Source organism: Diadema antillarum, unplaced genomic scaffold, assembly GCF_040938485.1.
Source record: "Diadema antillarum isolate AM-2024a unplaced genomic scaffold, OU_Dant_1.0 seq00000108_RagTag, whole genome shotgun sequence".
Taxonomy (NCBI): Eukaryota; Metazoa; Echinodermata; class Echinoidea; order Diadematoida; family Diadematidae; genus Diadema; species Diadema antillarum.
Window position 1 is genome coordinate 1,423,326 of NW_027271194.1, and position 26,277 is coordinate 1,449,602.

Genomic DNA, 26,277 nt, shown 5'->3' on the forward strand with positions numbered 1-26,277 from the left:
AATACATGATATCAAGCTAGGAGGCATTATAAAATATTGCAAACATAGTGAAATTACCATTATGAAATCGTAAAATGTTGCTAATCCTTTAATTGTTGCAAAAGAACGGTAACATCAAACTTTATTTTCTCTTAAAATCAAGCAATTACTCACCGGCTCCAACCATCCATTATTATTATTATCTTTTTTTTCCCCCTACAGTTCTCTACCATGTCTACCTCTTTATTTTCACACCACTCAATTGGGTTGTTTTTCTTTTTCTCGCTCTTTCTTCTCTACTGCATGGCAGAGACTTTTTAGTGTAGAGATTTTTTTTTTCCTTTTCTGTAGGGGTGTTTGTTTATACGGTTAGTTAGTTTCCACGTCATGTTATGTTCGAAACAGTATAATAGTTTCGTAACAGTATCAATAATGCGATTTTTTGTATTACATGTATATTTTTTATAGGGGGTGCCGCCTATAAGTAGCCATCATCCCGATTTTCTGCATATTTCCATGTAGGCCTAGTTTTGATTGTTTGCAAACTTATAGGACCTAAATTTTGTTTATTGTGTACATTGTAATGCAATATATTCATGCATTCAACTTCTGTAAAATGATTCATATATGTTTCTGTTGGAAATGGAAAAACAAATGAATGAAGACAATGCAGTTTAAAATGTTCATACTAACCCTAACCCTAAACCCTAAGAGAGTGAGATATTGCTTCAAAATCAATTTCACTTTTCCTTTTTCTTATCATATACCTCTTAAGAAACCCATGCAGAAAAAACGGCGTTTTATACTAACCTTTCTAATGGCAAAGATACAGAGAGATGAAATACCGCCGGACAAAATTAAAAAAAGCCTATTAGATGTTAAAAGAAGCAAAAATTAAAAGTACTTAAAAAAATCATTAGGCCCTATAGCTACATATCACCTAGCCTATATCAGAAAGGCGTACACATGGTTGTCATTTAGTATAATAGAATGAATGATATGTATAGATACAATATTCATGTGACAGTGGTGAGATTTGCTCCAAGTTTTTGTATAGTTATTATTATTATTTTTTTTGTCAGTGCATGTATATAAGGTTGAATATGACATTCTTATATTTTTTCCATTTTTCCCCCGTCGAATTGAACTAACCGAATTATTGATAGCGAGTGTATGGAACTCAATACTATGAATATAATTATTTACTAGAACAAGTTTATTGACAGGCATAACAGATATCAATTTAACATGATTATACTTGTGCTAGTGTGTTTGTTGGTGGCTTATGATGATGATCCACATTTCAGGTACCGTAGTCCGTTAGTGAACTAACCACTGAATCCGTCCATCCTTTTTGTAACATCAAGGAGGTTCTCTCATACCTCCTTGGCAACATCACCAAATCACGTGTTCTTGCAGACATGATAAACATGAACATCTCTCTTTTCATCCAAGACAAAATCTAATTATAGTACTTTGCTGAGACAGGTTCCAGCACAACTGAAGTAAAATCTGCGACATGCTAGCAGGGTGAGCTGGTGTATCATTTAATCCCATTAGATAATATGACCTTGAAAAGCTTGTCGTACATCAAACACAGCACGGTGTCGGTGTACGCCACAACACACCATTGAACACGCAGCACATTGGACGGTGTACATGTACGTACAAAGTGCATTAGGTAATCAAGATCCATTCAGGGTAACTTTTTGTCGCCTTCGTGTTGAAGTGCAATGTAGACACAGTACAGTATTGACGTAGGACTAGGAGAAAATCTGCGTCCATCAGGAGAGCTGCATCCCGTATTGATTTCATGTGTGCATTTGATGGAGACACTTAAATCCTTTGAAGACTGTCATTTTCAGTGAAAAGGGACAGATTTTCGTGTGTGGACCAACTGAAGGTAAATCTTACGAGTAGTAGTGTGTGTAAATTCGTATTTACTCTTGCATGTTTATGCACAGGGGCGTCTTGTCTTCGCACCGGGCCGCGTGTGGGTCACTGATGGGCTCAGGCGGGGGGCTAATGGCGCTCATGTGCGGTGATGTGGGGTAAAGGGCTTGCCAAGGTAGACGTGATGACAGCGTGCTCGTAGACCTCTAGCCCTACATGTATTTCGTGAGAAGTTATGATGTGATTGAGACAGTATACAAATACCATGGGTTCTACACGTCATTTTGTCAAATTACCTCTGCCAATGTTCTGAGAAGAAAATTTAATGTCACTTTTATGCATTGGTATCACAAATGAATGTCTATCGAGACTTGATAGATTAGAAGTGTTTGTGTGTAGGATTCGTCGGATTAATATGAGATATATGTTTCCATCTTAATTTTAGTGTAGATGTTAGACTTAGTACTATTAAATCTAGTAGAGCAAGTGCTCAGTATATAAAGTCTTCTGTAAGACTATCATGCCTGATATTGCAAAGGTTATACCCGATAAATCAATTTAGTAAATTTTATGTGTGATTTTTGTACTTTAGACCTATTGTATATATTTCACCTTTTGCACCAACTCTGCAACTAGATATCATGCACTACGTACTATATTAGATTCCTGTAACATTACACATTTTATCTATTCATGTTTGAACTCAGTGCTGCAGATACAATGAAGCTAGAATTAGACATCTGTAGTATGTATTTGAAGATATCTTCATTAAAAATAATTTTTCTTAATGGGTATACTCTCATGAATGTGATGATGACACTTGAGACAGTGAATTATATTCTCCTTTCCATACACAAAGAGTACGTTGCATACCCTGATACTGATGATTGAAGCCTGTTCGTGATTGCCATTTGAAAGCACAAAATGCTTGTGTGCAGTAATTTGCCTAAGGCCCAGTGTGGCATATTTTGCACCAGTACCACGATGTGATCTATTAACATATTAATGTGGGTGTGCTGAAAATAATGAATTAATGTTAGTCTGTAAAGATAGAAGGTTATTGTAAAATCAGCAGATTACAACTGTACATTGTAGATCTGTATTTGGCTTTATACTAACCCAATACAGCTCTCTTTGCATTTCTTTAATACCTATTCAAACTGTAAACGGTGGTGCTATTTAATTTCCATAATACATGAATTGACAATGCTGTGTCGGTGCACAGCGCATGATTTATTTGATCATACACGAAGAACACGGAGTGCTATATCTTTCTAGAAACTGCAGCAGTGTTGTACATGTAGGTTTTCTTACTGCTACAAAGGAATATCAATTGTAAACTCTAACAATGCATATTGTGAAGGGAGAATATTTTACTCATGATAAAAAGGGGAAAATAAGATGTGATTACAGCATTACGCTCTGTCCATGCCTACTGCACAGTACATTGGCATTACCGGAAATACATATGAATGAACTGCGAAAGTATGACTCCGCATGCTCCACACAGGTGCCTGAGATCACCTCATTCATTTGCACGTAGCATGTGGCCAGCATACATGGACCAGACCTCTAGCGACTGATTGTGTATTAATGCGATCCATCAAATTGGACCCATGCTCAGATTGATGCTAAAATAGGAAGTATTTTGGCTTCCATATGTGTAGATATGGCACTTTAACATAAGAAGGCACCTAATATTCAGGAAATCCAGTATAAAAAGTGAATGCAAATATCAAATGTGATGTTTTGCTTAGAGTTACTCGCTAAGATTTGGAGTTGTTTTGTCCTATGTCATTGTACTGTGACCTGGTGGCAACAACAGTAATACTATGCGTTTGTTGTTATGTACTGAAGATTTGTTGCATGGCAGATCCCTATGGCGTGTGGATATCTTGATTAAATTCTTTACAATAGTGCGATGATTCCCCTCCTCTCTTGGGCATATTTTATAACAGCATGCATATAATTACTGTACCTTGGGAGTATATGGCCCTGCATGCGAGATGCAGCACTTAAAACCCATCATTATGTGAGCAATGTATCAAACAAAGGTCTATGGGATTTACATCATTAGTTGTTGTGAATGTGCAGCAATCAGTTGTATACATCTATACATATAGATAATACAATTGTATACATGTCTCAATGGGTAGAGTCCTATGAGATATATAACATTGTGTTCTTTTATGCTCCAGAATTTGTTTTGATTTTGAAGATTGGAAACTAAATGCTTAAGTAGGAAAGAGACTATGGCATAAAGAAATATTTGTATGGATTCTCTCGCTTTTCCTTTGAGATTTACATGGTATTGTTAACTACTTGACCAAAAGAAAAGGCATTCATACTACAAGTTCTTCTCCTCCTCTTCATCTTCTTTTATCCTTTTTCCTTTTCATCACGATTCATTTCTTTCAAATGAGGCATAGCCCTTTGCATAGAATATAGATGTGAAGTGTGCAATCAACCACAGTCTCTTGTGCTAGTGAAAACCGATCCCATGATTTTACAGAGGAAAGTGTTGATTGATGGTCAGTCCTAATGAAAAATAATTTCATCTCTTCTCAGATGAGCAATCATTTGTCCCATGGGTTGAAAATGTGGGAGAATGACCATTTCATTCGTGTCATGTTTGATGTTGTAGCATGCATGATGTCTTTAACCATGCATTTTGCAGATGAAGCAAACCAACCATTACCATAAAAACCATTCAAAGCAAATTTCTGGTGTTTACCCGGTTTCAAGTTTCCCTTCACTGCCTAACTGATGGTTAGTTTTATCATTGAATTACAGTTCTGGTTGTTTGTGAGTGTTCTTGAGGTTTAGCCCACTCGGGAGAAATTTCCATGGTAACTCGAGACTTAATGTGGTGGTCTTCGGGATGGCCTCCTTACAGGCTCATGTAGCCACTACAGCAGCCTGTGGTGTTCTCTGGTTGAATTTTATGCAAATGTTTTTCCCCGTCTGTGGTTGCTAGCCGATACATCTCAATCTGATCGATTCTCAGAAGTGTCTCCCTTCGACAACATCCTCTCCTCGTCCTCGAGAAGAATGATTGCAGAATTTAAAAATCTGTGAATTTTGCTCCCCATCCATTTGGCATGGTGGCTTTGTTTTGAATAAAAATTTGCTTCCGTGTTTATGAATATTTCATTATCAAAAACTCCCCACTTTGAAGTACCGATATTGTATATAATTGCAGAGAAACATAATCAGTAGTAATTCGCATGCAAATGTTGCATATTGAAGTGATATCATCTAATATGCAGGAAAGAGGACATCTTTGAAATGGTTTATCTCCACAAAATATGTGCAATACCTTTCATACTGCATATATGGTGAGAGAAAATTGCCGTCACCCCCATTCCGCATACATCTCATTCAATATTGGTGGAAGGGATACACCCCTTCCCTCCAGCGAATTCCACTTCTTGGTGGAAGATTGGGGGAGAAGTCAGATTGTGTGAAATATTTTATTCTAATGAGCAGACATTTATCATCCAGTCTGACTCAAGCTGTGACTCAGTGCTCATTCTCTCTTCTCTCAAAAGACCTAGAACTCCCCCCCCCCCACACACACACCTGCCATCCTTAAAGGGGCATTCGAGAAAATTCATGTAATTTTACACCATAGGACATTATAATCCAGAGTGCCATACATGTATAGATTAGTGGAAATTGATTGGTTCTAGAGCTGATTTATAAACCAATGCCCTAAAAAGACCCAAAACTTAAATACCCTGAAGAAGGATGATGACGTATAACATACAAAAAATTGTATTAGGCTCATAATATTCCAGTTATGAAGCATTGTCCGAATGAGGTTACAATACCACATGCTTAACAAGTTCTCCTGTGCAGAATGAATGCATGCGTTCTCCTTTTGCTCTGCTTCCCGGAGCACCCAAAAATGTATTCTTATATGAAGCTGCTATGTCATCATCCTTGTTCATTGTGATTTGTTATAAAGTTTGAAAATATTCCTATTCTTTGTCCCAATCACTGTCAATTCTAAAATTCTGTACCCAGTTTAACCAATTTAGAATGTTAAAAGTGCAAAAGTCAAAAAATCATCTGGAGGTCTCCTTTTTAAAGCTTACAGCTTTATTTCCCCATCTCTGTAGAATTCTAGCTGGCAAGCTCTAAATCTGCAGAAGGTCTAGCTGCATTAAACTATTGGATATCATTTTACGTTGTAGTAGCTCCAAAAAGCAACAGTTATTGTGCTGTAGAAACTATTAAAAAGATCATTTCATTCCATACAAGTACTTTTCTGGTTTGCTGTTACAGTCGTTTCTTTAATTTGTTTGTTTGTTGTTTTTTTTTGAAGTGCTGAAGGTACCAGTATCTTTTAGTGACCCCAAAATGGAAGGGTTGCATTTTTTATAATTGTTATGATTATTTCAAATGTTTTATACTTTATGATGATCTTGAATTTCTAGGTTGGGAAGTGTTGATTTGTGGCAACAGTATGTATGTGGGGAAGATACTTTGGTGGTACTTTACAAAACTACTGTCCCTAAAAGGTTAGATACATGTATGTAGGTCCTATGGTATGCCATACTTGTAGTTACGTATATAGTATGATTTTAGGACTTGTAGGATTTGAGACATAGGTCTGTAAGAAAATTTTGTGGGTGAAAAAAAAAAAGCAGTGAGTGTTAAATGCCTTTTCAAGGGGCAAAGTTGCAACATTTCATTTCGGAGATTATTAAAATGCATTACATTTATATGATGGGCAGCAATGCATTGTTTACATAATTATGTAAGTGTATTGTTTATTACAAGAATATATCATCTGTTGACTTAAATGAAATTCATGAAAATAAACCACTGTGAAATTATGGTATTTAACAACAGGGGTCCTTATTGAGCTGGTAATCGAGCTGGTAGCACACAACAATTATGATGAAATTTCCCAAAATTCCTTGCCAATGGAGGGTAACATCCTTTAAACAGAGGGACGACCTCATTAGCCAATCATGGTGGAGGGTCTCGGTGAGAAAGGAGAATCCTCTTACAGTAGCTTCATTTGGGTGACTCATGTTACTTGCAAGCGTAGAAATCTTCATCCCCATACTATGCCATGGAACAGTGCATATTATTGAATATATAGGACTACAGGCAGAGAGTTGGTAATGCCTGCGGGGTCTTGCAAAAAAAATCTTTTGATACACAGGAAGCCAGTATACCACGCTTCAGTTATTTTTATGAATCGTAAAGATAAAGCACACACACACACACACACACACACAACTCCCCTCCAAACAAGCAAACATTGGAGGATACACAAAATATCATTATTGACCAGAAAAAGAGAATCCAGAACACAATCCTTTCAGTACCACATTGTAGAAATTATAGGCATAAACAGACCTTTTCGTGTTGCATAAACTTCACAATATTACTCTAATGTACTTGCCTAAGTGTTTCTTCATACTCATTTTTTTTTTTTTTTTTTTTTTTTTTTGTAATACAAAAAAGTGATTACTGCTGGTGGCTAGAATGATGCATACAATGTATGACACATTTTCCAAAGATTTTACTGGCTTAGTTGGTAGGTAAGCAAATATTTCAGACTCAATCTTTTGTCAGGTTCAACATGAGAAACATATAATATAATCTTTCTTTCATATAATATGATTCATTTTTATGTAAGTTGTCACTGCACTCTTTACCTGATATGTTCATTTGTAAAATACCTCTATACAGGTCCAAAAGATTGTTCATTACAACCAAATAGCCTCTCCAAGGCTACAATCTACTCAACCAATGCTTGCAAAATGCTTCTGAAGTACTGACATGTTTCTGGTGGGAACATGAAGCCTAAAACATTGAATACTAGGTCTGAGAAGAAGAGATACACTGTTGTAGTCTGTGGCTTGCATGTAAACTGGGCTATTTTTGATACTCAATCAAGTCATAGGGAGCCTCAAGCCTTCTTGCTATCTTGTAGTGTTTCTACATGTACATAAAATTTGTATTCTGTTGGTGATGTGAATGAGATCTGGTGCTTGTATATCAAATCTGTGACAAAAGACACGATTCAAACATGGTTGTATGTGAATGTACTGTGTATCATACCATCATGCAAATTTTAAAGTGAATTGCATGGGAAAAAACCTCATCTACTGGTATAACTTGGAAGGGCACTGTAAATCGTAAACCCATATTTATGTTGGACCATCCAAGCATACATTAATGTCTGTGTTCCTGTAGTTGCAGATACCAGCTTCATTCAGTTGGTATTGTGTGGAAAAACATGCAAACTGTAATATAAGTTATTGGTAAAGTGCTGGGATAAAAGTCTCTGTAGTTAAGACTGGAAGAGTCTGAGTATCTTGATTTAGTGAATGGTTTGAAAAAAAAAAAAGATTTTTTTTTTTCAAACAGAACCATAAGTGTATTGTGCACTTAATGCTTGTGCATGTATCTAAAGGGGTATCAACTCTCATTTAGAATTGATTGCAAGACTTTTGAATACATTGCAATGTTCTTTCAGTGCAAGTGAAGTGTGAAAATATCAAAAGAAATCAAAGCCAGGTACTAGAAACTGTTATTTTTACTGTGAGAGAGAAAGAAACATTGCAAATACCTGAACACACTTTAATTGTACTGAACAGATGAGAAAAAAAAAATGATTTTGATCCAAGATGTAATGATAAATGTACTGATAACAAGTGATATACAATATCTTTTTTTTTGTTCCAACTGAGAAAAATGAAGTCATTATTTCAGTTTCACATATCCCTTTGAGATACACATAATTTTAGTGCATAAATCCACACTGTGTGTGTACATGGTATTCTTAATATTTAATGATTTCAGAGTAATTTTGCCAGTTCCGGGAAACAATTTAGAATGCAGTTTGACTGCGTTCTCTCGTAGAACGAAATGTTGTAACCATAACAACATATGTATGAGTTGTATGATTTATGATGTGGTGCCATTTATTATTGAGAGTAGTCTCATCAGTTTAATGACACATCAAGCCCTGGAATTCTTTTGTCATGGAAATGATCACCCTAAATCCATTGAATTGGTAACTTTGAAATTTAATCTATTTCCTATTTGGAGAGATATAAGATGAAACTGTTTAACTTCATTAAATTTGCAGGAGAGATTTCCAAGAATTTGCCATTGATGTAAACATGAATTTTAATCTTCTAAAATGGTCATCAATTTTAGAATCAGTTATAACTCCATGCAATTAAATAATCCCTGTACATTTCTGCAGTTGAAACAGTCATATGAACAACTAAGGGTTCAAAATATATACTCTTATACCTCTTGAAATATGAACCGTGAATGTAAGAAATCATATATTAAGAAGATTCATCCGTAAAGTTTGAACATAATGGTGTAACAGTGTCTCAGAAATGAATTAAGTGAATTGGCAACTCTAAAGTTTACTGTGTACTTCTTATTTGGAGAGAGATTAGACAGAGCTGTAATTTACATGTAACATTTATTACATATTGTCTATGCAAGAGAGATTTACAGAAATTTGCCAACATGAGAGAGAAACAGGAATTTCCATCTTTTAAAATGTGCTGTCAATTTTTAGAATCAGTTTAACTCTGGGGATTAATAGTCTTTTTATGTTCTGAAACTGAAACAATTACAGTTGAACCTCTCTTATCAGGCCTCCCTTTATCCGGATCTCTCTATTATACGGACGCAATCTCGCCGTGACTTTTTAAAAAAAATAATTACGGGAGGAAAGGGGGATTCCCAACTCCTTTAGAACTCCTACACAAACACACATGAATTACATATACTTGATACATTTCTTAATAATTATTTAGGTAAATCATCCCAAGAATTTATAAAAGAAAATTATTTCATTCTTGCAAACACGAACCTCTGTTTTGGAGTCTGTTACTGAGTGTAACAATGAAAAGGTTGCAGTATACACATTACTACATGTGGTACTACAATGGGCTACATCAGTACATGTGTATGTATATGTACATGTATAAAGCATTGAGTCTCCCGTATCCAGCCAAATCCCTTATCCGGATGAGCCCCGGTCCCGACTTGTCCAGATACGAGAGGTTCAACTGTATGTGAACAACTAAAGGGATTATATATATTCTATTTTACCCTTCTGAAATACAAACCAGGAGCAGTGAAATAATGAACATTTTTAAAAGAGTTAACACCATGCCAAAAATATGTTGTTTTTCAGACTACAATAATATAATGGGTTAAGGCAGATCGAGGTCTCTGCCATACCCCACCATTGCCAGATTGACACCTACACACCTGGGTAAAGAATGAGGCGTAATAGGTAGATGTATCCTGTTGAACACGTGGTGCATGATGGATGTTGTTGAAGATCGAATGGATGAAAATTACTTGTACTCTTGCGCTACCTTTTAATGTCAGTCAATCATAGAAATATGGTTGATTCCCATCATAATTAAGTCCTCAGGACCGGCAATATTCTTTCGTTATGTAATAATTTTGTTATATTCGAACAGATAAAGTATGTAAAGATCTATAACTGATAATTTTACTTCATTGTATCTGTAATTTCCTTATCATTTTGTTCTTTATAACGGGAGTGCACTGCTTGATGCACTTTAATGTAAAACATATGAGTGGTTGATGTTTAAGGGAATTATGTTTTATTTATAATATTATGTTGTGATTATATTATGATGATAACATTTACATGTGTAGTTCCAAGGCTCCTGTGTCAACTTATAATATTTGTGAAATGCAAACAACATTGAGACTTTTGTGACCAAGCCTTCATACATGTAGGTCTGTTTAAGAGCAATAGAGAAATCACCCCCTTTTTGAAGATGTAATTCATGCAATTTTCCCCAAACTTATTGATTTAATGATGATTTGAGGCAAAATCAAGTGGAAGGTACAGTCACTTGACTTCAGTCTGTTAGCTGAAATGCTCCCACTTCAACGGGGTTGGATTTGTGAGTTCCTTATTGCCTTTTTTGTTTGCATTCGTTTGAGTCATGTGGATGTCGTGTTATACCTTCCCCCTTTGCATAAATGCAAACACACTCTACTCATCTTTGGACTTTGGGCATGTCTCTGTTTATTGTGTTTGGTCATTCCCCCCCCCCCCCCCCCCCAAGCTGTTGCCAGCCTCTTCAGCTTGTCATGTGCTCCATGTCGTCACTATGGTGTGAGATATGAAAAGTCATAAATGCCTGGAGATATAATGGATTGAACTTTGATGTACAATGCCCATTCTCGTATTGTTACCTACCAAATTCAGGTAGGACTGTAGAAAGCCGATGTTCATTTTTTTTTTTTACGGTTTGTGAGCACTTTGTGTGCAGCTCAGAATGTTATGCCTATCAACACTGGAGGTTGTACATTCATACCGTGCTTTATATTTTATTGATCTACTTGTTTTCCTCTAAAGAGGAAGCGCAGACCCCATTTGGAGACAGTTTTGTTGGAAATTTGCAGTGGCATTCTATATAAAGCACCGTATCAGTCAAAAGAGAGCAAATGTACAACATGTACATGTACAGGTGTATAATACAAATTAAGAGAAAATTGTGGCTGTCACATTAACACCAGCAAATCCTCAATTGTAGCAATCCAGTGGAGCTTCAGAGTTACTGTGTAGGCATGGTAACCCTGATTCCAAGTGTGCAGAAATTCTAATTTTTTATTGCTAAACATTGAGGAAAACAGGCAAAAAAACCACATATGTTTACATGTATATATTTTTTTCTTTATTTGAAGCTACTGCCTTGCATTTATTCTTCAAGAAATATAGGTAATGTGTAGGACATCGATGTTTGTGTTGTAGTTGCAGCAGAATTTTTGTCCAACTAAAGGTACATTGTACATACTGTATGTGTAGTAACATCACAGAGCCTGTGACAAAATGTATTACCTTGAGTGCAGTCTGATTCAAGTTTCAACAGACACTTAACTAATTACTACATGTAAGACCCTATGTGACTTGTCCATATCCAAATGGCCCATAGATTGTCTGATTTTTATTTCCAGTCAATTCTATGTGGAGCCTTTGCCTATTTTGTTTGAATTGAATGAATTAAGGTGCTTAGATTTACTCCACAATCCACACTCCTGCCATTTTCATCATACCTTGTCATAAATTTTGGGTACGTTAAATCATCATGAAACATACAATGTAAAAAGGTATATATATGATGATAAACAGAGCTACCAAGTCTCATGCATTCTGCGTGAGACTCAAGCATTTAGGGGCCGTCTCACGCATGGCATGCATTTTTCGCACTCATCGGGCGAAGTTTGCAACTTGGACAGTTATAATAATGAGCGTAGCTCAAAAGATTAAAATGATGGTTGCAATTGAAGGTATATTTTCCTTTTGTCTTTCTAAATAAGTAAAAAATAGTCGCTTAAGTATGCACCTGATAGCATCAAAAAATTGAAAAAGCTCCCTACCGTGGGAGGCCACAGGGGGGAAAAACCCCTCCCACACCCTTGCTCGCCCGCACATTCGCTCGCCGAGATGCCGAGTCATGAAAATCTCACTCATAAAATTTTTTTGAACTTGGCATCCCTGGAAAGTCTATCAAGAAAAGAAATATCTGTACCAACAAAAAGCGATGCTGGTTAGTTAATCTTCATGAATGTATTGACCGATTCTGTGACGCGCTATGTGTATTTTTAGCATAGGCGCAGCCATAGTGGGTGTATCAGCAGACCCCCCCTCCGCACTCCCCCACCCCTCTCCCTACATTAGCACGCGCGCAGAATGAAAAACTGCTTTAGCCAATAGGCGTCTCGTACTGAGTGCGCGAATGCTTGCTTAGTGCGCGAACCTTTGTTACAAGTGCGCGATAAACATGTTGCCCCGGGGTGGGGGAGAGCAGGGGGGGTCGCTGATACACCCACTATGGCTGCGCCCTGTGCCGTAAAATGTATGCTGCCCTCAACGAACCCGAATCGGTCAATACTAAAAAAAAAAAAGTACATATCAATCTCAGTGCAGTTACAAAACCTTTTACAGTTATACTGTATCTACAGTAATATTGTATGCTTTAAATGCACCATCGGAGCCCAAAGACTGGAGCAGGGGGTGGGGTGTTGGATTCAGTGTTGAATTAGGTTGCTCATGTGTAATCATCTGTCACTATTATTAGTATGATCTTCTTTTATGATCATATTTGAACATTGTGGAAGTTTTGAATACAAACCGGTATGGGAACTACAATGTACTGTAAAGTACAGAAGTCATTGAAGCCCTTTATGCATTATCATTGACTCCCACTGCAACCAATGTAAAATGGATCCCCACCACACTTTTGGTATTAGATTGTGGTGTTATTCAAAGGATGCACAGATGAATTATTTAACTCAACTTCGCAATTACTGGGGAGTTACCAGGCAAGGTCATTGCTCAAGGACTTAGTGTATTAATTGTCCTAATTGACTGTGTTTGTGTGTGTGTGTGTGTGTGTGTGTGTGTGTGTGTCTGTCTGTCTGTCTGTGTATGATAGAGAAAATTAGAATACCCATTCATTTTCTATGTGTGATATATGTACAAGCAATGCAGAGTGTGTGTTGCAGTGTATAGGGCTAGGAATTGGTTTAGATACAGTATGCCTACCTGTACCTTAATATAAAAATACAATAAAAAAATATTTTGAGTAATTTTTCCCTTTAAAGTAGGCCTACATGTACCTTCATACAAAAATACAATATAGATCCATTTTTAACCATTTTTTCTCTTTGCTGATGTGATTTTGAAAATAGAGCATGTCAGTGCTCAAAATTTAAAATTGGACTTACAATTTTACTTTCTTCATTGTATATATGGGTGATGGATCAGCTTTGATTCAAAAAGATGCTATTTTCTTCTTTTATGCTGTTTTCCTTCATTGACATAAATTTAATATGCATTCTTCTGGTAACCTCATGATGGGATGTACATATCTTGTACTTGTGCCTAATTGTAATGTTCACAGAAGCTTTTTATCTGGTTTTATACTGATAAACTGAATATGATTAGATTGAATTAAGCATTTTACATGTGTAAATCACTTTGTATGAAGCAAAGTTTTGCTTTCATTCCAATTTCTAAAAGTGTTTGACATAATGGTCATTGCTATGATTGAAATAATCATGAATTGCAAATTGACTCTTGCAAATTTTGGCTCTGCCCAGATAATGGATGAATAAGAATCACCAAGTTTCGGTAAAACCAAAAGTGATGACAGCTCCATTTGTGGTGCACCATCTTCGCTTCTTGTTTTCTGTGGTCTTGTGGTCAGAGCAAGACTGCAATTGACTGGCAGTGGAAATGGGGCTTTGAATAATTCATTTGGTGCTCTGATGTGCTAAATGGACAATGAGCCAGATAACTGCGGTCAGTCCCGGCTCCTGTCAAAACTGGCCCTTACCTGCACTACTTTAATTCACTGTCAACTATTCCAACTAATCATAGACCTTCCCTAGATATATGTTTTCATGTCCCTGCTAACTCATTGAAATAAAAGCATGGTGTGCGATACGTAAACTTATGATTGTCACTCTCGACATAATATTATAAATTCTTTTTTTTTTTGTGAGGTGCTGAATGATTTGTAAAGTTTAAAGGGATTGTACAGTTTCGGTTGAGACCTAACTTTAGATTTCTAACATTTTCTGGTGAGATTATGAAATATGAAAGAGCATGTAATTCTATGAGGAATTCAACGTTTATTTGATGAAAATTGGTTTTGAAATAGCTGAGATATCCAAAAAGAGCGATTCTAATAAAGTGTGGGACCCACACTTTCACACGATCGCTTTGTTTCACCTTGTTTTTGGATGTTTCCGTCATTCCAAACCCGATTTCCATCAAGTAAACTTTGAATTCCTCTTAAAATTGTATGCTCTGTACTATTTCATAAGTGTTTTCTTGGTATCTCGCAAAAAGTTAAAAGCCCAATTCTCACTTCCACCAAAACTGTACTATCCCTTTAAGGACAATACATGAATGAGCATAAACTGTTTTCATCACACAGACATTTGGTGCCGAACCATTTCTCCAGGGACTTGGTGTAATGAGAAGCATAGGTAGCACATACAATAGGTTAAAGGGATAGTACAGTATTGGTGGAGAGGAAAATTTGGCTTTTAACTTTTTGCGAGATACCAAGAAAACACTTATGAAATAGTACATACACATTGTAGCATACCATCTTAAGAGGAATTCAAAGTTTATTTGATGAAAATCGGGTTTGGAATGACTGAAACATCCAAAAACAAAGTAAAACAAAGCGATCGTAATAAAGTGTGGGTCCCACACTTATTAGAATCACTCTGTTTTGGATATCTCAGCCATTTCAAAAACAATTTTCATCAAATAAACTTTGAATTCCTCATGGAATTACATGCTCTTTCATATTTCATAAGAGGTTTCTCATTATCTCACCGAAAAATGTTAGAAACCTGAAATTAGGTCTCAACCAAAACTATACGATCCCTTTAAAAGCAAATACAGTTTGACCTTGGTTATTCAGTCATCAGTTTTCCTGATCTTTTCATCATCTGAACATGGACTGACAAACAACTATCCTTGCATTTTCAGAATGAAATACTGTTGCTTGAAGGAACTATGACCAAGACAAAGTTGTGTTTCAAACCATTTTCACATTATTTTAACTATGAAACATGTCAGTATGATATATATCATCTCTTACAGTGAATAGTAGATTTTATCTTATGTTGTATATCCCAACATAATTACTTGCTTGAAATGTGCTGTGCTTTAGCACATAAATGTCGCTTGTCTGGCCATATCATTTATCCGGAAGGTTGCCAGTCCTATCATGGCTGAATAATTGAAGTCAGAATGTATGAGTATGTTACTCTTTGTTGGTTGTTTCTCATTTAACCTTTTCAGCCCCTGTGTCGTAGAATGCCACTTGATTTGCACATGAGCCAGTAACTGCTGTTACTGTCAGGGTTAAGGCACTGTCGAACGGTGATCATGTGAAATGTTTCTATTGTCTGACGAGCCATTTTGTTTGCACCCCCCAGAGGTAAGGTAATGTAGCCCCCCAGCACTTTGCATCGTCAACTGTAAATATTTACCTGCAAGATCATTTGCCCACCCTTCTCTGTATGCATGATCACTTGTGGGTGATTGTCTACCGCTTCATCAAGCAGGGCTTTTTTAAAGATATATTTTGTCTGTCTGATAATTGCCATTAAAAGGTTCCCAATTACACTAAAAGTCTGAGTAAAAACTGGGACAGTACAGACTGAGCTGGTCTATCCTTGCCATTACAAGAGTACAATGTAATTTGCTTTTGTGAAGCTTTAGAAGAAAGCTGTATCTTGTAGATTTTACAATAGAAAATGCTGCTGAATATTACTTGTTTTGTAATTTGCTCACATGTTTTGAGTGTATAATCCATGCAATCAGTGGTTTACAATGAATCAAGCACAAGAACACACAGACGTGATCAACAACTTATTGAAAGAGTGACGGCTATGATCAGTAACTTGCTGTAATCCAGTTACCATGGCAACTATTAGAAATTCTTGATATTTTTAAGTAGTATTGGAGTTGAAGGTACTCTTTTACTTGTTCTTTATTCAAAACACACAGTGTGAATCATATAAGAAAATTTTCCATACAATCATGGGAAAACTAACAATAAACACACTGTACCAATACACACAATGAAATCAACTCAAGGAATAGAAAATATGAGTATCGGCTAGCTTATACCCCCAAATTTATTAATATATTGTTTACATTCAGGATGTGCCAGTAAGTGTATACAGTGTCTAGATTACATAGAGGTATATAACTTGCCTGGGAAATCATACATTTTTAATTAGTGTAGAAAATTTTCTGTGTGTTTGAAGTGTTTTCCGTTTTGAGTAATGTTTAATAAATTTGTGATTGTCTCTCCTCTTCAATTGCAGTTGTAATGTTTGAATCACAATGTATGTTATGAAATCCATTTTACAATTTTTTCCCATTTATTGACATGAGACTTTATGCCTCAATTGTACAGCTATTGCAAATATGTGTTGTAATTTCTACTGCTTCAAGAGTATTATGGTGTCCAAAAGGGTGACACGACAGTTACTCCTATGTGTCACTCGGTCCAGTCTTATTTTTTCCAAGGACTTCGGTTTAGGGTTAGGGGTTGTGATAGGGTTGTAGGTGTAGTTTGATGTGAGGATGAGGGTTAGGATCAGGGTTTTGTTAGTGGGTAGAAGTTATGTTTGGCTTTTTTTGTTTGGCTTAGATGCTCTAATTTAATTTTTAAACTTTTTTTTTCAGGCAATAAAAATGTTCTCCTTGCTGGTGTCACTAAAATCAGTTTGAGACTAATATCAGTGTATAATATTTTTTAATATGGTTTGGAACTGCAGTCGATGCTACACTTGTACATGTATCTACAGGTCAGAATGACAGTTTATCATGATTCTATAGAAAGTGTGGGTGGGGGGGGGGGAGGAAGGGGAATGCAGCAATGATAAATTTCCCTATCCAACCTGTCCGTCAGCTCTCTCTGATTCCAATCTACTTGGAAAAGGCTGGTTTTCGTGGGGCAATGCCGTAGTTTGTTTGATGGGTAAATAGCAGTGTGATTGCGTGACGTGACTGACAGGCAGGCAAGGCAAGATGCTGCTCATGTCTCAAGTCGTCAGCTTGGACGGAGCAGTCTACATCCGAGGCACATGATGTCTCTTTAGATTGGAAAGGAGGAGAGAGACATAGAGAGAGACAGGAGTGAGAGAGGAAGAGATAGATAGAGGTATAGAAAGATAGAGGAAGAAGTAGATAGAGGTAGAGAGAGGGGGAGAGATATAGAGGAAGAGATAAATAGAGGTAGAGAGAGAAAGAGATCGAGAAAGAGATAGATGGAGCTAGAGAGAGAGAGAGGTAGAGGGGGGGGGATACCTATAGAGGAAGAGATAGAGGCAGATACATATATGTAGAGAAAGAGAGGAAGAGATAGACAGAGGTAGAGAAAGAGATATATAGAGGAAGAGATACATTTGTAGATACAGGTAGAGAGAGAGAAACAGACAGACAGAGGGGGAGAGAGGTGAGTGGTAGATAACTCTTGAGCTTACATTTGCGGCAACCTCCGGAAATTGGAGCGGTGCGGTGGAATATCTCACCAGACGTTTGGAGCAGTGTGCTGAGGTGATAGGCATTGGACTTGACTTTGATTAAGGTTGCTTTTTACACAGACCAACGTCAGTCCCAACACGCTGTCAGATATCACGCTGCATATGATTTAGAGCAGTAGATTGGGCAATGTCAGTACGTGTATGCTTCTTAGTACAAGTATGTTCAGTGTATTTCTGCCCTACATCCTGCATCCTACATTGTGCAATGAGATCACTAAATTTGCAGGATGCCTTTTGATTCTTGCGAAGTTTTTTTAGTTGTTTTTGTATTGTGAAATTTACTTTGTACATTGCAGTGATCAGTATCAAATTTGAAATATGCTATATAACACTGTCTATTATTATCTTTATTGTCATTATCAATAAAACTTTAAGGAAACTTCAAAAGACATTTGAAGGAAGCTCACACTTTGATGAAAGAAATTTGACATTTACCTTTTCTCAGTTCACGGAAACACAGAATATAAAGAATAAAGCAATTCATCACATATCTTTCAAGGTGTTTTAACCATCAAATCCATCAAGAATTATATAAGTCATTTTGATTTGTTGTGAAAAACTAGTCAAGTTAGCATGTATGATATGTTTGTGGTGGAAAAATTGCAGAAATGAAATCGTACTGAAACTCCCTTGAAACTGATACTCCACTGTGAAATCATTGGAAGATAATCAAGAATGGAAATTATATGGCATCTGTGATCAAAATCCATGCCTTAAAGGAGAAGTCCAGATGATATTCATAATTCCACATCATGCAGTACATAAATTGACAGCTCCATGTATAAATTTGTGGAATTTATCATGGTCCTTGTGCAGAGAAACCAATACTCTGAAAAACTCAAAACCAATTACACCGAACAGGGATGATGACATAGAAGGCTCACATATTTCAGAAAAGTAGCAATGTAATTCTTTTTAATACTGCTTGCTTTTTTCATCGACCCAATCACTATAAATTCTGAAACTCTGTACCCAGTATAACCAATTTATAGTTGTTCAAATGTTAAAGGGACGGTACAGTATTGGTGGAGATAAGAATTGGGCTTTTAGCTTTTTGTGAGGTACCAAGAAAACACTTATGATATAGTACAGAGTACACCATTTTAAGAGGAATTGAAAGTTTATTTGATGAAAATCGGGTTTGGAATGACTGAAACATCCAAAAATAAAGTAAAACAAAGCGATCGTAATGAAATGTGGGTCCCACACTTTATCAGGATCACTCTGTTTTGGATATCTCAGCCATTTCAAAATCAATTTTCATCAAATAAACGTTGAAATCTTCATGGAATTACATGTTCTTTCATATTTCATAAGAGGTTTCTCACTATCTCACCAAAAAAATGATAAAAACCTGAAGTTCAGTCTCAACCGAAACTGTACGATCCCTTTAAGCAGAGAAACCAATACTCTGAAAAACTCAAAACAAATTACACTGAACAGGGCTGATGACATAAAAGGAGGCTCACATACACATTTCAGAAAAGTAGCAACATAATTCTGCAGTGGACTCCAGTTATAACGCAGGTCCTCAGGACCGGCAATTTTCTTTCGTTGTATCGAAATATTGTTATAACCAAACAAACAATAAAAATACATTGAGAAAATAACGTTGCGGCCTGAATTTGTATGTCGTTGTAACCTGAATTTCGTTATGACCGTGTTCGTTATAACAGGAGTGAACTGTGTTTATTACAATACTGCTTGCTCAGCAAGTTCACCTGTGTAGAATTCATGTATGCTTTCTTCTTTTATTCTGCTTCCCTTAGCCCCAACTCATGCATTCTTATGGTGAAGCTGCCATGTCACCATCCTTGTTCATTGTGATTTGTTTTGAATTTTGAAAATATTCTTTATCATCAACCCAATGACTTACTATAAATTCTGAGACTCTGTACCCAGTGTAACCAATTTATAGCTGTTCAAATGTAAGTCTGAAAATCATCCTGATTTCTCCTTTAATAACCGCCAGTATACATTATATGTAAACAACACCTGGAATCATCAATGTGAAAAAAAAACCCACAAACAAACAAGAAATTGGTGGTTATTGCATCTTGCTATCTCAAGGCATGAGACATGATTTGAGCTTTTTTCTTCTCTTTATTTTGTGAGTGGATGGATTTCCTACTCTGATGTGTTCTTTGGTAAATCCAATCTTGTTCTCCTCCAGTAAAGAAAAGAAATCAGGTCTAGATGACAGTAGTCGAAGTGAGATTATGCCCAATCTTATTTGTGCGCATATGGATTGAGTTTTCCAAGCATGTCTGTTTATTGTGTGTCGTCTTTACTTGCAGGGCAGTTTGATTAGTTGCGGACATTAAGATGAGGGACTGTAGGGCCGCAGTTTCTGACAGACACGTAGCAGGAGTGTTTTTGGAAACTGTAAGGCCTGAATTAAAAAAGGTGCCTGGTAGTTTAAATCAAATCTGTGGTTTAAATCTATTCTGTGGACTAAAACCAGTACGAAATAGACATACATTTCACATGTGTGTATCGTTCATTATGTTGCCATAAGCTATCTGTCATGCTGATGATTTATGCTGACTGCTGACTGGATATATATACATAATACTGGTACATCTAAGCAAAATTCAAACTACATTTGTGAATTTGGGCCCTTGCGATTGGCAGTGTAGTGGTGGGCCACCAAACCGTTGGTTTTGAACGGAATGGTCATACAAACTAAAAGTACTGCGCTGAATCCTTGGCAGGTTGCCCTACATGTGAAATCTAGGATTCTGTCAGTAAAACTTGAATTATTAATCTTTTATCAATCATCTTTTACTCAGAGTCTAACAAAATGTAAAAATGTGATAAATTACCCATTGAAGATATTGTCAAATGCAAAGCCTTCTATCGAAGGTACATGTAGGTAGGTATTGCTATTTCATAATATCAAGCAGTCTTACTTTGACTTGAAATTCCTGTAGTATTGAATCGCTTAGTGGATGTTCAGTTATCTAATTCAGAACACAGAATTTATTAATGTTTGTAACTGGTACGTGTATATTAGGCCTATATGTAGTATACACATAGCACACTATGAAAAATGGACGATGAAACACCACCATGCCAGAGAATCAAATGCATTGGAAGGAGCATCTTCAGATGTACAAAGTACAGTTGGCAGCAGAATTATTCAGCCCCCATGCATTATGGACACTCTGGCAAATTGAATAACATTACAATTACTAAAATCATACAAGTGGTGAACAGACAGTTTATTACAAATGCTTACCCGATCAATAGTCTTTGATTTGCATATAGTTAGAAACTTTGATCATTCATGCATGAAGAGATACGGTCCAGTGAGCACATTATGGTTATTTCAGACCTTTCTGTGATCACTGAAGCATGACTCGTTATGGTCTGATGATCACGATTAATTTGTTTTGTTTTTATGGAATTTTAAATAATATCTTGCCATTCTATACACAACTCTTAGCATTTCAATGGCTTATATTCATTTTGACATGACTTAAACATTGAATTATTAATATCATGGCTAAACCTCTGTACAAACTCCATGGTGGCAACTTTCACTAGAAACTAGTTCATTTAAATATTTTTGTACAATGGAAAATACCGATTGAAATATTAAGAATCCTACATCAAATTCAGTCATATTGTGTCACCTATCAAAACATTGAGTGAACAAACCATGTTCAACGAAACATTTCACGTTACGCTTCAGTGATCACCGAAAGGACTGAAAATGACCATAAATGTGCTCACTGGACCATTGTGCTCTTTATGCATGAATGATCAAAGTTTGTAACTATATGCAAATCAAAGGCTACTGATCTGTTATTTACTTGTAACAAACTATCTGATCACCACTTGTATGATTTAGCAATAATCTGCAGTTATAATGTAATTCATTACGCCAGAGTGTCCAAAATGCAAAAGAGGGGTTGAATAATTTTGCTGCCAACTGTACTCCAAGTGAAATCATATATGTTCATACCATGGACAGATATATGATGCACTCGTATTAGATACGATAGACACAATGTCCCTCTATACGACAATCGTACAGCAGCATTCATACCCTGTGCATTTCATGTTTATTGGAAGCTCATGAATATGCATTTGGTGTAATCACTTTGTGAGAAAGCTTTGCCTAATTACATATATGTATACATCGTACGGATATGAGACATCGTACGGATATGAGAGCATTAAGACATGAATATGCGTACCAGTATGAATGTTTAAGATAATTGCATGAAATGATGCTCAAACCATACTTTATATATTGCACAATGTTTCATACTGCATATTAGTGTAAACATGCATTCAGACACATATTGTATGTAAAGTCCTCCATCCATACTTCGTATACTGTAAAAACCAGAAGTTTTTATGTGTATGAAACTTTAGTGAATTTCTTGAGGAGCCAAGATTCATGAATATAAAATGTATGCAAAAGTGTTTGTCTACACAATGCATTAAATGCCAGTAATTTAAAGATGACCATATACTAGTATTCAAAATTTCATTTGTGAGGAGTACTGTTGGGAAAGAGCATTATCCCCCCCCCCCCCCCCTAAAAGGAGCAAAAAGCTTTCTCTTGGAAAATTAGTACAATGTTAATAGAAGTCTGATATTCCTGGACCACTTTGAATAGTCCCACATATTCATGTCTGTGTGGCCTGCACCTTGTTGTTTACTGAGAGAATGTCAGTGTTTCAATAAATGCTCTGTATATATGGGGCAGATTACTGTGAAGGTATCATCTAGAGTACTTAGTCCATAGACAGAAAGAAAATGACAGGGAGAATGACAACAGAATGGAAACAAAGAAAAGGTACTACTGTACTTGAAGCATTTAGAGAAAGCCATGAATTGATATTGAACAGCATCCTTCTGCATTTTGAGGTCATTACATCGGGAAGGGGAATATGCTTACAGTTTGTCGACGGTGCGCCCTCAGTGTCGCAGATCAAAAACAGAAGCGGTCAGATCGCATGTCAGTAAGTTGATGCACCGGCGAAAACTGACGCCCACGAACCAGTCGATCCTGCCGCATGTGCCGATCTGCAGGCCTTGTTTGTCAGGCTGGGACTGAGCTCTGTATCTTGTGCAGTCGTGGTGGCGCACACACGTCATAATTAATCTCCAGTTTCGGGTTTGGAGGGAAGATTTCCAGATAATGTCCACAAATGTCTTTGGGCGTCATGTAAAGAGGGGAGATAAAAGCTGCCTTTTATCAAGACCAATCACATCTTCCGGTAACCATGGAAATGGGCGTAATTGCACAACTGTTTATGTTTAGATAAATTTAGGTAGATCTGCCTTTCTTTGAATTCTCCATCGTAAAAGTACCCCCATTTAATTACAAATCCTTCTGTCAAAATGTGTAGTATGTAGGCATCTGTATTTTTCTTTTAAAGTTAGGTAGATCTGCCTTTGTTTAAAATTCTCTATCATAAAAGTATCCCCATTTGATTACACATCCTTCTGTCAAAGTATGTACAGTGTAGTACATAGGCATCTGTATTTTTTTTTTCACTTAGGTAGATCTGCCTTTGTTTTGAATTCTCCATCGTAAAAGTATTTCCATTGAATTTCAAATCCTTCTGTCAAAATGTGTAGTACATAGGCATCAGTATTTTTTTTTCAGATAAAAATTATACAAAGTAGTGCTCTTCCAACTATTTAGATATACCTTTAAAGCTTACTGTTCATTTAGAAATTACGTAGATCTACCAATCTTTTGTTTCGTTAGCTTTAACTCTTTAGATGATGAAACCTAAAGACCTTTACCAGGCAGACATTCACATTCCTTCTGAAAGTTATTGATGTTGATAAAAGTATGTAAAATCAGAAAAAAAAAGTACCATTTGAAAATTGCCTAATCAAAATGGAATGAATCGTGCAGGAAAGGTCAAGCAGATTTGATTACTCTGTTGAAAACCGAGTTTCTGAGATGAATCATGAAAACAAAAAGTTTTCCTCGATAGACAAATTGGTACGTAAAATATGTGTGCCATGTATGGTCCATATGTTTGTGAGAAAGGAGGCTAACAATGGAAGAAAGTCATTGACCAAGTTTGCCTCCTCAGTGCAATAAAGTCTTTGTGTCATGGCCTCATTTTTTGTTGAAGAAGTGGCTCCTTGCGACTGATTGGGCGACATTATTGCTTCTCTCTCAAATTATCTGTAACGAGCAAGCACTAGGCTCTGTTCAAGACTCATCTAATTGTCTTTGATTCCCTCTTGGTGTAGATTATGGGGAAAATCAAAAGGGATATATAGACACAGTATGATGGAGTACTATTCTCCTTGTATGTCTTTTGAAAAGTTTTTACCTGTTTTCTGAGAATTTCTCCATGATATTTAAATCAAAACCTAGCTCCTCATGTCTCCAGATTTTAGGCACTGACCATTGACCGCAAGTATTGGTACTTTACACCATGCTGCTGGTCATGTTTGACCTTATTAGCATGGCGGTATAAAAGTAGGTTGCTCATTGTCTCGTCATTCTTTATATATACCACTGTCTTCAGGTATTGTAATTCTCATGGAGGAAAAAGGTCAGTTTGAATTCTTACAGTGACAGATGTTGTGAGGTGTAGACTCAAATAAAGCTGTGGTCACATGACCACTACCACTAATTTTAGAAACCCAGAGGAAGCCATAGCAGGTGGTTCACCAACAGTCAAATATCATTTCTTTCTCACCAGTTTCTCTGACACGACATACTTTTTATTTTAGCTAATCTCTTTTCCTTTCCAGTGTTTCTAAAGTTCATTGTATGGGTTGGATTGCCCTCTTATATTTCTGTGATGAACATCATATTTGATGTAGAAATTTTGAGTGTAAAGGTGTTGCTTCATCATTGGCTGTGACTGCACTAAAAAGTTAGTTTAACCCGTTGAAGACGGGTCTGGTGTATACTCGGGCAGGTGTCTGTAGGAAATGCATGTTATAAATTATAGCAAAATCAGCCCATCCTCAACGAGTTTAGACAGAGCAGCTGGTAAGTTACTATCCCTACAAGGTCAGGCAGCTAGAGCACATGACATCTGCTACCTGGAAGACATCTTTTTTCATTTTTTAAAATAAACAAATAAAGATTTTTTTTTAAAAGTTTGATTTGGTTTGGTTCTGCATTCAAGCAAACACAAATTCAACACAAATTTTTGAAGATGACGAATAATGACAAATGCAATGATTGATATATATCAAATATTAACGAAATAGATAAACATAGGCAATAGTATTCTACCTGATACAAAACAATGTAATTAAAATAAGTATATGGTACATATTCTTTCCAGTCAATGAAAGATATAATTGAATGCAGGAGATTGTCATCATGAGCAGTTTGGGCTGAAAATGGATGGGGCCCTCATAAACAAAGAAAGTCTTGAAGAAAGTCTAAATCTCTGGTGGGGGGGGGGGGGGGGGCTGTTCAATACACACTCTCATTTGGACCTCTTATTGCCCACCATTCCTGTTCACGGAGGAGCTTGATTTGGTCAGCCAGGGCTCCGCCTGGACCGGTAGACTGAAATCCGGCACGGTCAATTAGCGTGCAGACTGCAATCCGAGGGCATCGGGGAACTATTTGGTGTGGATGACCGTCTTCCCCAGTGGACGATATGCCCTTGAAACATGGTGACCTTCTCCGAACTCACAAGTGGAGGGTAGGGGGGATAGGGGTGGTGGATGTAGGAAAGGATAGTAGAGATGGGGAGATGTCAGTTTTGGCTTACGGATATCAGTTTTTAATTTGGAGCAGAAAGGTGAACGAGGGGCAAGCGATGGGGTTCGATAGGTGCCTTGGCCCCGTGTTTGGATGTTGGCGAGGAACGGCTAGTGACTAATTGAGAGTTGTTTATTAATTTGGGGCTCATTCTCCCCGAAAAGGAGAACTAGAGTAAGAGGGGGAGAGAGAGAGAGAAGGAGAGGGAGAGAGAGAGAGAGAGAGAGAGAGAGAGAGAGAAAGAGAAAGCAAGGAAGGAGATACTGAAAGGCAAGATATTTTTGCAGCATGAAATTTTTCGCAAATTGGAGCCAATGGCCTTTTTCGTGGCTTGAAATTTTTGCGGCAAGAAATTTGTGCAAATTGTCACTGGCAATTCAGTGCATATACTGCCCTATTTTGGCAAAAGGAAGCAAGTGACAAATGTGACATTTCTCGTAAAAGAGCAAAATGTGTCTGTCATTTACACTGACGTCAATGGACTATCATGATGTCTTATGTAACATATCTCTTAGTAAGATGAGTGTTTCTGCATGAAATTTGGCCTGGAAGAAGAGCTC

General features: G+C 36.8%; 1 long non-coding RNA gene across 1 annotated transcript in view; it reads left to right on the forward strand.

Moving 5' to 3' along the window:
- The first annotated feature begins 1,732 nt into the window (after positions 1 to 1,732).
- Positions 1,733 to 26,277, forward strand: part of LOC139727007 (uncharacterized) — an 81,449-nt gene continuing 56,904 nt past the window's right edge. The window contains exon 1 of the long non-coding RNA XR_011710726.1: positions 1,733 to 1,882. This is a non-coding gene — a long non-coding RNA (uncharacterized lncRNA). The remainder of the gene's footprint in view (positions 1,883 to 26,277) is intronic.